The sequence below is a fragment of the Sciurus carolinensis genome, chromosome 5 (assembly GCF_902686445.1).
Source record: "Sciurus carolinensis chromosome 5, mSciCar1.2, whole genome shotgun sequence".
Taxonomy (NCBI): Eukaryota; Metazoa; Chordata; class Mammalia; order Rodentia; family Sciuridae; genus Sciurus; species Sciurus carolinensis.
The window spans coordinates 30,001,389-30,018,641 of NC_062217.1; the positions used below are offsets into that span (position 1 = coordinate 30,001,389).

A 17,253-nucleotide genomic window follows, 5' to 3' on the forward strand; every position below is an offset into this window, starting at 1 on the left:
TAATGAATCAAAATGCAGTCTGTAAAAATAAAGATTTTAATAAAAAAATATATATTCAAATAAATTTCAGCTCACAGATATGTTTGGTTCACAAATGTTTTTAAAAATTAAAAAGGTGATAATTTCCAATTAAAAATTGGGTTGTAATCTTCTCCTAAACAATCAGTTCTGGTTAATCTAGGTCATAACTTACAAACCACATCAATCAGGCAGATCTGAATGGGCAGCTTATTGGGGACATGGGTTAGAGAATTTTAAAGTTGGGATGGAAGTTGGAATCTTTCCTAGATTTTTCTGAATAGTCCAAAAAACCTCGTTTTGGATGCATAATATAGAAAGTCCTCAGAATCATTTAGTCTAATGCAAATTCACATTCTCAAGGAGGTTCCAAAGAAAAGGAAGGCCTAGGTCTTTAAATCCTGCTTCATTTAAATCAGAGATCCCTGAAACTTGAGAGGGGCAGGTGTGGTTAGACATATCCTCTACTGATCCTGCTGCCCCAGGTACTGTCTGCAGAGTACCCTAAATCCTACATGTCGCTGGTGAGGGTCTTGAGGGTACATATGTCAGGACATGTCCACTCATGAAGCCCATTTAGCTCTAACATATTCTTAGAATATGATTCATCACCCCATGCACCTGCTCATTTACGGAGCAAATACTTATTGAGCTCCTAAGAGTCACGTCCTATGCTAGGGACCAGGTACCCGGTGTTGAAGAAGTCAGTGTGATCCTTGAACTCACAGACCTTACAGTATTATCAGGGAGTATTGAAATCACTGGAAACTGTTGAAAACATACATCAGAGAACTAACTTAGTCTAGTCTCTGAAACTACAGATTTCATTCAGCATATAGATAATATACAAACATACAAGATTTCTTTTTTCCTTAACTGTTTGGAATAAATTTTGGGAAAAAATAAGTAATTGTTTATTTTTATAACATAGGTATACAAACTTCTTTAGAATCATTAATTATCTTTTGAAACTTTTAGATCTAACTGTTGGAAGGCTATTCTACCTCCTCAAATTACATATACAAATATACCATAGTATTTTGACTTAAATATCTAAGCCCACTCCTTTGTCACATTTACGTATACTACTGATACCTTCAATTTTATGATGTATGGGGTAGTAAAAGTTGTATTTGCACCCTCACCCCCCACATGTGTATGCATGTGTGTGGTGCCGGGAATTGGACCCAAGGCCTCATGCATGCTAAGCATATACTCTACCACTGAGCTACACACCCGCTATAAAATAGCATATTTTTGTGGTGTGACCACCACCATCGCCCACTTCAGAAGTTTTTATTATCCCAAAGTGTAAAACCTTTGTACCCATTAAACTCTGTTCCCATTAAATATTAACTCCCCATGTGCCCCATCCCAGCCTCTGGTAACCACCATTCTACTTTCTATTTATATGAATTTGGTAGTGTTCTGAGTATCTCATTTAAGTGTAATTACACAATATTTTCCTTTTATGTCTCATTTATTTTGCCTAGCCTTCGGTTCTCAACTGTCACCCATGTTGGAGCATGGGTCGGAGACTCTTTTCTCCTTAGGGATGAATAGCATTCCACTGCATGTATGCTCTATGTTTCGTTAGTCCATTCATTCATCCATAGGCACTTGGGTGGCTTTCACCTTTGGCTCTTGTGAACAGTGCTGCCATGAACAAGGGTGTATAAATATGACTGCTATGTGGATGTAGTGCTTTCAGCCTCACCAAGTGCTTTTTTGTCACAGTAGTATTTTTTTTTTTTTTTCCTCTTCTGGTAGATAAGAAATTCGATGCAAAAGTGAAATCACTTTTCAATTTAGGGGTAGTTTCTGACTCTTAGTCTGGAGTCATCTTTTTCTTGAAACATCTTTTACCCTTTGTCCCAATGATTCTTTACCAGCTAATGGGATACCAAAGCAAAAGTATCTTTGTGGGACGCAATTCGAGGTCCGATACGTTTATTTGTATATGTTAAGAGAAATCACTAGGCCCACAATTTGTGGGAGAACTCTTTTTAAAAATTTTTATTTTAGGTTTTAGTTTTAGCTGTTTCTTTCTCCAAGAAAATTATGTTTAGGCTAACTAAACCAAATTTAGTCTCTCCCCCTCCCCAATAAACCATTTATGATAAAGTTCAAACTTGTTATATATTACAAGCCAGGAAACCACATCTATAGCCAAAATAAATCTCCATCACTCATTGGCTTAAATCGTACCCATTGGCTTAAATCGTACCTGATAGGGTTTCAGATGCTATTCTTTGATAACAATCTTCAGTAAATTCCAGAGATGTCAACACTATGTTTGAACAGAGAGTTTGAAAAGTTGAAAGATCCTCAGATGAACTTTGAGGGAGGAGAGTGAGGCCACGTGGGGCTAAGCTGCCTGTCCACGGAGCTCTTCTCAAGCAGGCGCCAGCCCAAGTGGAGCCATAATATTTGTCAGCGCATTTGCACTTGTGCATTTTTTCCTGGCTAAATTCATATTTCTTTATGTTGATAATATTAAGCAAGAATTTTAGACTAGTGATATTTGCGAAAATCCTCAGTTTCAGTTTGAAGAGAGATGAGATTTCCAACAATTAAAACTTCTCTAGTTGTTAAAATTTATCCAATTATTAAAACCTTTCTCATTCTAATAAATCCATATCAGTGGGAAAACATCCCAAGTCTTGTGCTTTGCCTGACTTGCTTTCTGCCTTGGCTTGCTGGTCTTGTCAAGTGCAGAACCTTGGTGATGTGCAGTTGTTTTCTTTGATAGTTTAATGCAAGGTGGAAGTTCTCACTACCCTGTCTGGCAGTTACTAAGTAACTGATTTGTGCTATGTTGCCTCTTTGTTAGGGTTGCCAAATATAGCAAAGAAAAACATAGGCTACCTACTTATAATTGAATTTCAGATAAACAACAAATACCTTATAAGAACATTTAATGGGTGTCTTTAATTTACCCAGCTGCACTGTTCCTTGGATTTCTGCCAGGAAGGCTACTCGAAGAATAAAATCTCATAGTGTCATTAACCAAAAAAAAACAGAATTAGCTACTCTTGAATGCAGGGAGCATAGCTCAGATGCCAGTTAGTGTGACAGAGTTTGAACCTGGTGACATAGAGTGACCTAAATTGGAAACCAGACTGTAATGATGAGCTTACAGGATAAGAGATAATGAGGTCTTTTCTCTGAACTTGTAGATCCCCTTTGAAAGCAGACACTGATAAAGTTTACTTTTGCAGGTGATCAACCCAACAGGCAGGGTCTGTGAGGCCAATCAAAACAAGAGGAAGTAACATTAAATTTTGTTAACACTGAAAATTGTGGGATGCATAGGGACTTCACTATGGTGTGTATTCTGTAGGGAAAAGCAAAGAAGTCTGCAAGTGGGAGAGAACAGGGATATGAACTCCCAGCAAGAAAAAAAAAAAATATATAGGCACACTAATACCTCACTTTAACAGTAATTATTTCTTGCCCAACCCCAAACTGTTCCCAGTTTAGTGTCATTATGCTTTAGGGAAGTATATTATATGTAGGTACTCTACAGTATGTATTTCATAGCATAATGGAGGAAGACAGGGTCTCTCAGATGTGATCTGGACCCTTCCAAAGTTTAATGCCTTTTCTAAAGGGAAACTGGAGGCCCTTGATTCCAAACTCCCTTGAATAAAGAGTTTAGCTTCTGTTTTACTTCCTAAAACTAATTCTGTGGCACTACTCCTCCTACAATTTTAGTGATTCACAAAGCCTGACTCCGAGGAGAGCCTGGAAACTTCTACTAGGAAGTGGGGTGTCCAAATTCTTCCTCTACTAGGAGAAACAACAATGGTGGGTGTTACTTTGATTCATCCCGCTCCCTTCAGATAAAACACAGGGATCTCTTTAGCCACACTGGTTCTTTCTAGCAGGCACTTGGGACCTGAGGGGGAAACTGCCAAGTGTTGAATTCATAGTAATTTCTCAACTTCATATGTCCATTCCACTGTCTTTCCCACTGACTGAACTTGTCTTGGATTTTCTTTTCATTCTACCCATTTCCTTTTGTGGTCTGTTACCACATGTAATTCTCTACTAAGTAAGGATTTAGTAGTAGACTCAATGCATTTTTTGAAATTGTTGAGTTTTTGGTGTCACAGTGAGTAATAACAATTCAATGACAGAGGTTTCACATCAATAGTTCATTTCATCTGAGGTTTTCTCTGCAAAATATGGAACTGCACTGTCTTTGAATTTGGTGAGAATTCCCTTTAATGCATTCACAGATGGTTGCATGAGATAGAATTTAACAATCCTGTCTTACCTTGAAGAAATTTGACAGACCTGAATTTCAATCCTGGCTCCATCTCTTGTTTTTGTTTTGATTCGGGACAAGACAGTTGCTTGCTTTGGATGTCAGTTACCAAACATATATGTGTATGTATATATATGAATGTTTGTATGTTTCTCCATGCTTTACTAATCTGATGAAAAGGATATAGTGGAACAGCTTGTGACAGACCTTTTATAAACTGTGTTGGGAATGTCACAATGGTGATAATAAAGGGGAGAGAGAGGAAGAGGAGTCCCTTTGTTTTTGGAGCCAGCATTTCAAAGTTGGGGACCTAGCAAGTCATCCAACAATAAAACCTAGGTTCTTCAAAGGTGAAGTCAAGCTTTTTACTTAAGATAAATTCTTCATCATGTCTTATCTAGTGGTCTGGTGGAATTCGAATTGGAGAATACCTGACCACTTGGCATTTTTGCAATTTATGTTAGTTTTCAAGGGAGCACCTCTGTGTTATTATTCACATTTTCAAAGACTATATGACCCCTCGACCCCAAAAAGGAAAAAGAGTAAAGAACTCTTGATCAAATGCAATAAAATGCTATAAAACATGCAGGAGGCTATCAAGTTGAGGGCAAAAAATAAGGAAAAACAATATATGGATATTCCATCTTGTTATGGTCAAGAATTGATGACCACTTTTGTACTTCTTGGTGAGAAAAAAAAAGATAATTTAAGTTATCTCTTTTGACCAGTAGCTAAATGAAAGCAATATTTTATTCTACCAGCTCCGTTCTCTTGCCAGGTCTTTTGTGCTGGTTAATTTTGATGGAAAGGCAATGCCTAATAGGATTATTCCAGACAATGGAGTAATTACTACCTTGGATATTTTTTTTCTTTTATAGGAGAAAGTGCTTCTTTATTTTGGTTTTCCTATTTCTCTTCCCATTATGAGGTTAACTAATGTTATTTAACCAACTGAAAGCTATCTGGCTTCCAGAGGCAGCCATTGAGAAAGGGCGGACTTGAAATGAGAGAAAGGGGAAGCATTAAGCTAAAAATAAAATGAATGCCAAGCTCTGACTCTCTCCAAGGGTCTCCCCTGTGTCATAATTTTGGTTAATGAAAGTCCCAAGAGGGAAGGTCATAAATCAATGTCACTTGGCTAGTTCAGTACAAGCTATTGGGCTGAACATGTCAGTGGACTCTGCAATTGACCATGGGGACCTGGAATCAACCAAGGCATAAAAATGACCTCCGACATGCTCAGAAGGAAGGGAGGCTGCTGCTAAAGTGAAAACTAGGCCATGCGGTAACATCAACACATTCTTTTAACCCCAGGACTCGTGCCAACATTTCTGGGAATGGTATGACATGGCTTCCTAATCTCTAAATGGAGGGAAATTTATAGATCACCTTCATGGATCTCAGGAGAAATGGGCAATGTTTCTCTGAATTCACCTTGTACTGCTGTTTTAATGTTACTCAAATATTGATCAGAACTTGCTATATAGAATCAGGCGTGAATGGGCTAGAAGTAATCTTTAATGTCATTGTAGTGTAGGAGCTAACATGCTGAGCTGGAAAGATGACACCCTGGTAATATTAATAAGACATTTGGTTAAGAGCAGATTGTCACCAGATTGTTTGGATTTGAATGTCAGTTTCGTTACCTCACTTTTCTTTATCTTAGTGTCCTCATATGCAAACTAGGGAGACTTTGGGCATCTATAGTGTAATATGTAAAAATTAGACCAGCTAATGTTATTTAAAGTACTTAGTAAGTCTGATAAATTAAGTGCTATGTAATGTTTGCTTATATTGTCAAAGAATTTCACGAAGTACTACATAATATTAATTATATGGTTTTAAAATGTAGTATTAACCACAGTGAAACCTGTGTGTTTGAAAAGTGGTAAATCATGTATATGGGAAACATCTGTTCAGTCAATGCTTTGGTGAACATTCTTGGATCATTTGCACCAATTAGACATAAATTCGCTCCTTCACTGCATTTGTTCCAGAGTTTGGGAGCTAAAATTCTTTCTATTCACTCACCCATTCAGCATCTGCTGAGCATCCGCTGTGTCTCAGATATAGCTTCAGGTTCTGGAGCTACAGCAGTTGAATAAGAGTTGAAAATCCCTGCCCCCATTCTGGTATACCCAGTGAACTCTTTAGACTTCTAATTTGTAATAGAAGGGAAATGAAGCTTAGGGAATCCCCAGCTGATTGCCCAGAGTCACATGGCTTCTCCCAGATCCCTTATCACCTCAGGCTTTGAACATTCTTCTTTACCACGCAGTTCTAAAAATGTCTAAAAGATGTATTTGTCTGTCAAATGAGCTGACGCAGAAACAGTGTGGTCACATAAACATACCAGCTGTTTCCATTTGACTGACTAGTGCGGGTCCCAGCCCCTCAGGGACACCTGGTGTCTCCCCTTCCTTCTGTGGTCACATTCTCCTCACTTTGCCATTTCTGTTACTTCAATTTAAAAGGTTTCTGAAAGCTATGGTGATAAGTGAGGACAATATCGATGATAAAGAAAAAAGGATTTTGATTATGGAAATTTATTGAGAGAGAAAACTTTATCTTGAGAATTTTTAAACTTCACAGTCCACATTAAGTATATTCTGCACCTGTTGGGATAAAATGTTAATGTGGATTTGATTTATTTTCCAGACTCTGTAAGTTGCATCCTGAGGTGTTCAGAAGTATTTACTCTCTCAGGATTTATGTACCCAATTAACGTACCTTTATTTTTCATTTTATTATTCATATATATATGCATAAGCAGGTAGTTTTGGGTTTACTGTGTATGTGTTTATTTATTTTCCAAAGTGTGTTTCTTCATTTCTAAGATAGCAAGCTGTGAGTAATGAATCCTTATGTACCACTGAGAAAAAAAAATAACACCATCAATGAAATATCACTTGTTCTCCTTTGTAAAATGCTTCCCAATTTGAAAGATTTGAAAATGTGAGCACTGAAAAACTCTTCATGGGTAAAAATATTTCTCTTGTGATCCATTACAAAATTATCCCTTTTAACAGATGCTGAAGAATTATTGCTTTGAAATACTTGGAGACTAATTGGTTCAAATACCTGTTTAAAAGAAAATGAAGCCCAAGGAAAAAGTGAAGTGTTAAAAACAAATTGGGGGTTTTAAATTCAAGGTACAAACTAAAATATTTGTAGATGAAAGGATAACATCTTAGATTCACTGCATAAGAAATCCATTGGTGGTTATTGTGGGAGAATGTGGATGTGACGGGATAAATTGTAAATTAGTCAGGTGGATTGCAATTATATGAGGACTTTTTATACAATTCTATTAAAAGTCCAGAAAAAAAAAAAAAAAAAAAAGAATTGCTGTCTGTTCAGTAGCAACAGAGCTTCCCAGAAATAAGATTGGGCTCCCTTGTGTCTAGGAGATTATTTATGGCTAAGGTGATAGGTTCCAGATAGGGACTGAAGAATGTGCTTCCCGGGCCTGTACATAAGGGGGTGAGTGAAGGATGGTGGTCATTGCTAACCCTTCTCTCTCTTCTGAATGTCTTACTGTATTGAGCTGCCTGTGTCCTACCTTTTATCACAGGAGTAGTTGGCTAGTTCTTGTAATTGCACCTTGCCCTGAAGATCCTGTACTACTTTACATCAGTGTTCACTTAGTCTCAGGGTTGTGAAGGTTTGGAAGAAAGGATAATTAAAAATAGCAACAAAAGCAATTAGAATTAGTTTTGAATGATCCAGTCATTGTGCTAAATTGCTTATCATACATTGTTTATTTCTCATGACAACCCTGACAAGTAATACTATTATTGTCTTTGTTTTCACCTATGGGGAAACCGACTGAGAAGACGAATGCAGTTCCTCAAACTGGCCAGTGGCAGAACCTGGATATGGACCTAAGCCTGAACTCTAAGTCACAGCTATTGCCTTTTCTCTAGTTACACTCCATGAAGAGCAATGGAAATCATGCCCTCTTGAGAATCACTCTAAGAAGAGGACAGAGGACTGAGCCTCTGGCCAACAATGAAGCAGATGCAGATGGATGCAAAGGAATACAGACACAGGAAATGAATGAATCCTTGTAGAAACAAATCAAAGAGGAATGCAGAAACCTCTACTACTAGATAAACAATTCTAGCAGCAGGAACAGGCGAAAGGATGGTTTCCATTCCCTCCTGAGTCTTTAATTCATATCAGAGTATGCTCATTCTTCTCATGCCTTTGGTGCCCAGGCTGAGCTGGGTAAAAGCATACCATCTCCTGGAACTCAAATGGGTCTTCCAGACTTCCATAGTTTGTTCCACTCCACCTGGAAATTTGCCCATGCTCACTACCATAATAGAAGAATATTATTATTATTATTTTTAACCACAGTACTGTCCCTGAAGGGCCTTGACTGTCCAATCATCCTTTGTTACAAAATCTAATCATTATTATTTGGATTTCTACAGATTCAAAGATCATGCCTGCCCTGGCAGGGCAACTATTACATGTTTGCTCACAAATTTCTCAGTAATAGTTAAATATAAAAGAACTTTTGGAGTGGGAAATCTTGAAGTCATCATCTGGATAGGTGAACACTTGAGTTGCAGGATTATGATGGGGGTAGCTCAAGGATGATGTGTGCATTCACAAACAATGAAAGCCGGGTGTGGGTGGGGCTGTGATGGAGCCTCTAGTTAGTGCCAGACTTGGCATGTAGTATGTCCTATCCTACACTCCTCTACATTTCTGATAATTTCACCAAAGAACATATTGAACTTCAGTGGGGCATTTTGTAAATTCTTCATGATATCATTGGAGACAAGATTAAGAAATGTGATGGACTGAGCTAATGCAATTAGGCAGATTAATAATTAGATGAATGAATGTACTTAGAGGATATAACCAAAGACCATGTTACCTTCCTTGTTTATGGAATTTATGATCAAATAAAATATTGAAATCTTATTAAACAAGTACAAATTCTTCCAAATAGCTATGCATTCATGCTTATAGACCAAAGTAAACAATTTTATATTTATAACTATTATATAGCTCATTATTCCAACCTGTTAAGATCTGTTTGGATTTTGAATTTGGATCTTGTTGATGTGTGTGTGTATTATTCTTCTTGGCTTTGTATATAGAAATTTATTAAACATGCATCTATCTAAACATAGATAGAAATGTTTATTAGAGAAGGACTATGAGTTTTGTTATAGTCACTCTCCCCCAAGTTGCTAATATGCATCCTCTAAATACATTCTTTAAACAGTTAATAATCAGTTTAATTGCATTAGTTTGATACATATTTTTTTTATTAATGAATTTTAGTTATACTTAATATTGGGGTCATTTTGACACAATTGTACATGCATGAGATATAATCTGCTCTACTTCAGTCCCTGGTACTTCTATTATACTTCCTCTCCTTCTTTTACCTCTTCCTTTTTCTCTCTGGTCTTTCTTCTATTTATTTGTAGTTTTTAAAAAATTTCTCAATCTTATCTCCAATGATGGATGCCATGGCAGATTTATAAAATGCCTCAATGACACTCAAGTATATTTTGTCTATTACATTTTCTTGAATTACTATTTCTCATGAATTCTACCAGATTCAAATTCATAGCTAAAAGCAATAGCTAAAAGCAATTTGACAAAAAAGAAATTTGCTTAAGAAAGTAATGATCCTGTTGAAAGGGAATACTGCCATGCCATTCAGTAACTTTCCCAAAGGGGTCATTTTTGTGTAGTGTTGGACATAATTACCACCAATTTTGTGCCTTATTTTTAATGTCCATACTCTATTTTTGCTCAGTCATTTGATTTTTTTAAATTCAAATAGATTTTTAGTCCATTAACTCTATCAAGCACTGCTTATAATGTGGAATAATTGAAACAATCTAAGAGTTCAGCTGTTAATTTAGATGAATGCAAATGTCTAGCAGTTGATGGAAAAACTTTAAAAAATTAGCTAGGTTCCAAATACCATGCAGTAGGGGAAATATCATATATAATTATCAGAAAAACACATAAAAAAAACTATCAGACACTCAAGTACAATTGTTGGTTGGCACTACTTGAATGGGACTTTTTTTTTTTCTGGTTTCTATTTACTATTTTCCCATAATAAGCATGTGTTGTTTAAATTACAACTTAGAATTGTATTTGATTGTTCAGCCACCCTATTCATTTTATATAATTATCTCCTATTGTTGGATCCTTATCCTCTAAGCAATTAATTGTTCAAAATTTCACAGTATAGATAAAATAATTGTTTGGAGATGAATTTAATGTATACAGAATGATAAAAACCAAAGTCCTAAAAATTATGATAGAATGTTTAAAGACAATTACAGAGTGGTAAAGCTAGCTCATGTTTTATCATTTATCATTGAACTTCTTACAGGAGATATCTGTTTTCAACCAGCTCATTGCATTGAGCTATTGGCTTTGACCAAATTACTTTAGGCTAAAAAGCTTGCTGTATCTACCAGGCTGGTAACACATTAAAGAAAAAAAAAATGTGACCGATTGATGGTTTCCTTTTAGTGAACCTATGCTGGATTTTAGGGATCCTCTGGCATCTCTTTTGGATGTTCGACAAACCATTTTTTTTAAGATGCCATTTTAGAACCTTGTCAATTTGAGAAAATTGAGCAGCATGTGTAAGTTCCTTTTGAAACTATCTAGAGATAGATAACAATAGGGAACAGTCTTCTACTTGAAAATAAACGCTGACAAACTAACTCGGATGCTGTCCAGGCATTTGATTCCAAGTGCTTCACACTGACTGATTCTCAAGGAAATTGCTCAATTCTCCATTCTCTGGCATTGCTACAGAATCAACTCAAGAACACTACATACATTTAATACTCTTCTTCCCTAGAGGTTTCTCAGTGTTATTTTTCCCTCAACCCATCTTACTGTTATTACAATTATTTAAAAAATCGTTTTGATTCCAGGGGCTGAGTGCTGCTTGGCTCTTCTCATGGTCTGTCCTTATGGCACCTGGGAAGGATGGGGTATAAAGTTCACAAAAGCTTCTATAAATTGCCAGGAAACTTTTCGCTAGCCCTCTAAGAGTGGCTGCCTGGCTCAAGGGTGGTAGGTTACACTTAAGATGATTTTGTCTAGATGAGACAGAATGTCTAACTTCTTTTCCATCTTGTCTACAAAGGATGCAGGGAAACTTATTAACAATTAATATCCTAGTCCTTACCTTCCTAGGGTTTGTTTAAAATAAAATGTCTGGCACAGTGGCACGTACCTGTAATCCCAGTGCCTCAGGAGGCTGAGGCAGGAGGATCACAAGTTCAAAGCCAGTCTAAACAACTTAGCGAGGCCCTACGCAACTCAACGAGACCATGTCTCTAAAGAAAACACAAAAATGCGGGGGCTATGGCTCAGTGATTAAGTACCCCTGGGTTCAATCCATGGTACCAAAATATAAAAAAAAGTAATAAGATAAAATGGTCTAATTACTGTAATTGCATCTCTGAGTGCTTGTTCACATAGAGTTGTGTACCCATGTAATCTCAATGAAAACTTTTAGAATGATTGGATTCTTCCAGTGGGGGACAACTTTGTAGTAGTTAATTTCAGCTATTTCTTCAGGCTTTCCTTCATTAAATAAAAAGTGAAAAGTCAAAAATAAAGAAAACTATTAGCTCTACAGACCAGCGACATGATACAGTGTATCAGTGTGAGCTCTAAAGCAGTGGTAATTTCATCAGAGTCTGGTTCTTAACACAAGACAGAGTGTCCTTATTCCTAGCATTTATAAATTCCTGTGCTTTCGTCTACCTTTTGGGACTATTCCTCAAACTTCCCATGCTAACAAATCAGTTTGAGTACATCCAAGATGAAAATACCCCAGACAACCAGAGGTGAAAAACCCAAGAACCTGAGTGGCTCTTTCAATAGAGCAGATGTCATATTTGATAAAACAAATAGAGAAATTTTGAGATTTACTTTTTCTGGTCCATGATTAGGCAATTTTCCCTGAACTGACATAGGCAATATATTTCACTTTTGTTCCTCACCTTTTTTCTTTTTTTTCTTTTTATTTTATTGGAACAAGAGAAGAAATTTCTGAGAAAAGCTCTGATCTGATGTCGTGTCTGGTTAATGAAAGTAACATGTTTCTTAAATATTTATTCTCACGCACAGGGTATTTTGATTGCAGATTTGTAGAAATGTAGAAATGTTGTCAAGTTAAAATAACTCTTTCACAAGGCAATGGAACATTGGAATGCTAATCCAAGCCCACTCTACCCTCAGAGCCCACATCCTGGGTGTCCTGGCTGCACAGAGTAAACAGCCTTAGCTTTGCTTCCTGGGGAAGGTTCACCTTTCTGCTTGAACCATTTAGAAGTGTGTGCTAAGCCTAGCAAGAAGCAGAGTGACAAAAGAAAAATCCTCAAATGGTCCCTCTGAGACCCTACATTCCTTACTGTGTGCCTCGTGGGGAAATGTTCTTCCTTCTAGGCCAAAGGTAGCGTCAACATTCTTATCCGGAGGGTGGCTGAGTCTCTTACATAAGCAGTGTGCAGCTAATCAGCTACGTGGTGCGAAGCACAGAGCCACGAGAACACCTGCCATCAGGACAGGAAGCTTGGTTCTGGAAGGTAAAAGGCTGGAGGGTGGTTTCCCAGCTTAGGCTACACCTTCAGATTTTAGGCAGGGCATCCTCTGAGGCTCACCTCAGTCTGCACATAGGAGGGAATGCATATCACAGCAAAAGGCACTGGGGACTTATACAAAAATGTAAACCAGTACCACAGGTGAGAATGACAATAGGACTCTGATTGTTTTGTGTGGAGGAAGATATGGACACAGATCGATGCATAAAGGGCAAAAAAAAAAAAAGGCGGGGGGGCTAGGTGATCTCAGGGGAAGTTTGAGATAACCATAACTCAGTCCCTGTATATTGGACAAAGGCAAAAATAGAAGAGTAGGAATGTGTGGGCAAAGACTTGGGAAATTGGAAGCAACTCGATTATACTCTATGTCTTCTCCTTTAAGGTGTGAGAACACAAAAAGAAGATTCAGCATCCTATTTTCTCCTACTGCAGATAAATATTTTACGGTGATGTCCTCTGGCAAACAGATCAGTTAGCTAATAGCATTGAGTAGTCCACCTTTGGAATCAGGTTAAACTTGAACAAAAACATTAAAAGGTCCTGTAAATTTCCACTGAAAGATTGGCTTTTGTTAACATTAGACAAGTAATTACCTTATACACTGTTGAACTTGTTCTACATCATTTTATGTCAGACAAATCCCTGGCTCTCCGTCTGTACTTTAATAATTCCCAACTTCCCAATTTAATTTGCCACAATGACAAGAAGCTGGCCTGCATATGCCAACACCTGATCCCAACAGATCTTCCACAACCTGCAAAGCTATACCAGTGCAATTGTAGCATTAGGGTTTAACTAATCTCCTCCTATATCTAAAGCAAGCACCAAATGACTTTTAGAATAAAGACCTACAGATCTGGAATGACATTTGGTTACAATTCTACCAGGGCTGATTTTCTCCCTCTCTATGGGATTGATCCTGCACTCAGATCTTAAGTGGCAAAGATAATCTGATCCTATCTTAAAGCATACTGATTACGCTGAGAACAGAGAAAACCCAGAGCTGTGTGGACACTTCCACAAATGTGTAAAGGTACAACCAATCTACATGACCATCTTGTTATGGAAGACTTTTTATTTTCTTAAACAGTGACTTTTTTTTTTTTTTTTTTAAATCACTGCTGTGTGTGCACAAATGACAATGAGCTGTTATTCCTAAAGGCAAGAGGTTAGGCAGCATGTTAAAGTTTCACATTAAGCAACAAAGAGTTTCAAGGAACGTCCTCAAATTACACCCACAGTTTCAAAGTTCAAGAATTGTGGCTGAGCACTGCTTACCTTACAATTTCAGGTCCAAAGGGGTCTTTAAGTTTAAAGCAGTACACCAAAGGTGCAGGATTTATTTTCTTGCTTAAAAGTCTCATCTGTCATAGCACCCAGCTCCCCGGAGAAACCGGCCCCTTCTTCCCGAACGCCAATGAGGAAGCCAGAGAACACATGTGGGCAGTGGCTTCCCTGAAAGACTGTCACGGTCTGCACATGCTCTCTGTGATGGAGGTGCCAAATTAACCTTGGCGTTAGGCTCACAAAGCACTTCATTGTGGGGCCCTGGACATCTCAGGGGAAGAAAAGCTTATAAAAAGCTCTAGCCAATCTGAAGTCTTCACGCTTTTGTTGAGATGTGCCTCTCGTTCAGTGAACACAAAGAGGAAATACTGTCTGTTAATTAGCTTCCTGGGGAAAAAGTACAGTATTAAGAGCCCACCAATAGGTTGAGATAACATGCAGGCTTGTCTTTTGGAATTCTGCTGCTGTTCCTGGCTCCTGTGAAAGAGTGTTCTAGTTAAAGTGCCATATCACTTCTTAGAAAAGTGTCCATAAGAGCTGACAGGACATTTCATTGCAAGGAAGTTTGTGATAATGAGCATGCAATAACATTTGCTATCTATCCCCCACCAGGGGGATACCAAAGATAAAATGAAAATCGACTGCATCCGTGTTATAAAATCAATCTGTGACATATTATTTCTAGTGAATTCTCCCCATCAAGGTAACTAGAAGTCATTGTGAGAAAGAAGTACAAACTTTCTGATGGGACATGGACACACAATGACCACATAAATACTCGCCTGTTGCTTTTTTTACCTGCATATTTATCCACCTGCTGCAGTGTGCACAGAAAAGAGGTATTGCATCTGGAAATTTAAAAAGTAAAAATAATTAAGTCTCTTCAAAATCAAAATGCTAAGCCTCAAGCCATGATTAGTCTTTGCTTGAGTTTTATGCTCAGTCATTCCACTCTCCTTGCTAGAATGCCAGTCTAAAGCTTGTAATCATGGTGAATAGTTAGTCACAGGTGAAAGTAAGAGAAAGTACCTGGAAGGAGAAAGTGGGGCAGAGAGTCATGTTCAACATCTGGTTCTGGCTGTACAAACAACCAACTCTAAATCTGAGTAAGTCTTTAGGTCTCTCTGGGTCTGTTTATTTTTCTGTAGAGTGAAGGAACTGGACTAGGATGAAAAATTAAATGCCTGCAACGTCTTGAGTAGGTGCTAAGGTGAGATGGAGAACTTGTGTTTGCATTTCAAGCAAAGCTACCTGTCTACAACAGCTGGTTCTCAGTTGGAATGTGGGTTACATGTGCCAAGTCTAATGCTGTAAAAGAAAATAGGAATTCAGATTGTATGTGAAATCTCCTAAATTTTATATCTGGTCAACTTTAGTATTTAAAAACACTGTATCAAACAAAATCTATCTGCAGATTCCCCTATGGATCACCAGTTTGTGAATTCTAGGGTAGCAGGCTTTGAGTCTCATCCTGCAGGAAAATAAACAAACCAGGGAGACTAGTCTCTAAAATAAGTTGAGTTTCACGATACTAAGCACAAGGTAGAACTTAAAAAGTGTCTGCCTAACATTTTTGTGGTGAAATTGAGGACCCTCATTCCTCAAGTTCATGTTGGTGGTCTCATGATCAATGACCTCATTTGACTGACATTCCTTGGAAAGGGGCCTTGTAGGATCCATGGCCTCTCTAGCATTCCAAGAATCCAATGAATGAAAATAAGCATGAGAACCTGCACTGGGGAGAAAAGGAACTATTGTTCCAGTAATATAAGGACAAACAGGATGCAGCACAAGTGCCTTATCTCAAGACTGAAATATTGAAAGTAAAAGCAAAAGATACAACGGGGTTTATGTTGAGTAGCTATTTTCAGGATAAGGGAAAGAAAAGTTTATTGACTTGCTAAATAAAAAAAGATGTTGGAGCAGGGTGGAGATGAATGCACAACCAAGTCTACTAAATAAGTCTCTGGGAGAGAATCCCATTTGGTGAGTAGGGGTTTCATCCCTGTTGGATGTTAAGAATGGCAGCTTAGTGAGGAGACAGGCCTGCAAATGTTCAATAAATATTTGCTCTGACTGATGAATCCAGGCAAAGAGACTGTGAACCCATGACTGGGACAGGAGATGGATAGGCAAGGCCCAGCTCCAATCTGAACAATTTGTTCCAAGAATTTCCCCTTAACTTTTCAAACTGACTTTCTTGTAGAGTGTCCTTTATTTTGCTTTGAATATAGTCTTAAATTGCATTTTGATTTTTTTTTGACTTGTTTTCTGTCTTTCTTACTATAAATTGCTTGAGATAGAGATCTCCTCTCACTCTTTTATTTCTACAATCCAGCACATTGCACGCTTAGCACACATAAGGAACTTAGAAAATATTGGTTGAATGACTTAATAAATAGACAGGAAGCTAATACCTGGAAAAGTCGCATATGCATTATTTATGCAGTGAAATTAATGTGATGATAAGGAAGGTCTTTGGTAGTAAATTAGATTTAGAGGTATTGCTTTTTTCTAGAAGGATTACATTTTCTCAGAGGTATATTTAATATTTTTTTCAATTTCATGCTATTGTGGATTTTTAGTTTGGACATTATTTACTATACTACTCCTTGTTGCAATATTTAATGATTTTGTCATAATCTGAGCCTTCTAAACATTCTTATTTATGGTTCATATGACCATCTAAGGGAAATGTTTTGGTCAATAATTAGTGCACAGCTGAGAGTAAACATAAATTGGCCAACTTCAAATCTCACATTGCTCTTAGAAATGCAACAGAGGGAGAGAAGGTAATTCATTTAGCTGTGAACAGTTACATGGCAACCAGGGACAGCAGCAGTGCATATTGTAAGACTTAGGGGGCCAAAGAGTAGGGTAGATAGAAATAATTCTTTGTACATAGCTTTGGAACTAACTAAAGTGAGTCACCACTGTAAATTTAAAAGTAAAAAAACAGAGAGAGATTTCAACTGAATTCATTTCAACCACAAGATTCTATAACTATATGAAGGATTAACAAATATAGAGGAATAAAGAAATAGTGGGAAAACAATGTAG

At 37.5% G+C, this 17,253-nt stretch overlaps 1 protein-coding gene across 1 annotated transcript in view; it reads right to left on the reverse strand.

Moving 5' to 3' along the window:
• The window catches only part of Stard13 (StAR related lipid transfer domain containing 13), a 522,899-nt gene extending 508,606 nt beyond the window's left edge, over window positions 1-14,293 (reverse strand). The window contains exon 1 of the mRNA XM_047552400.1: window positions 14,185-14,293. The gene's annotated coding sequence lies outside the window, so the exon portion shown is untranslated. The remainder of the gene's footprint in view (window positions 1-14,184) is intronic.
• Window positions 14,294-17,253: the final 2,960 nt, after the last annotated feature.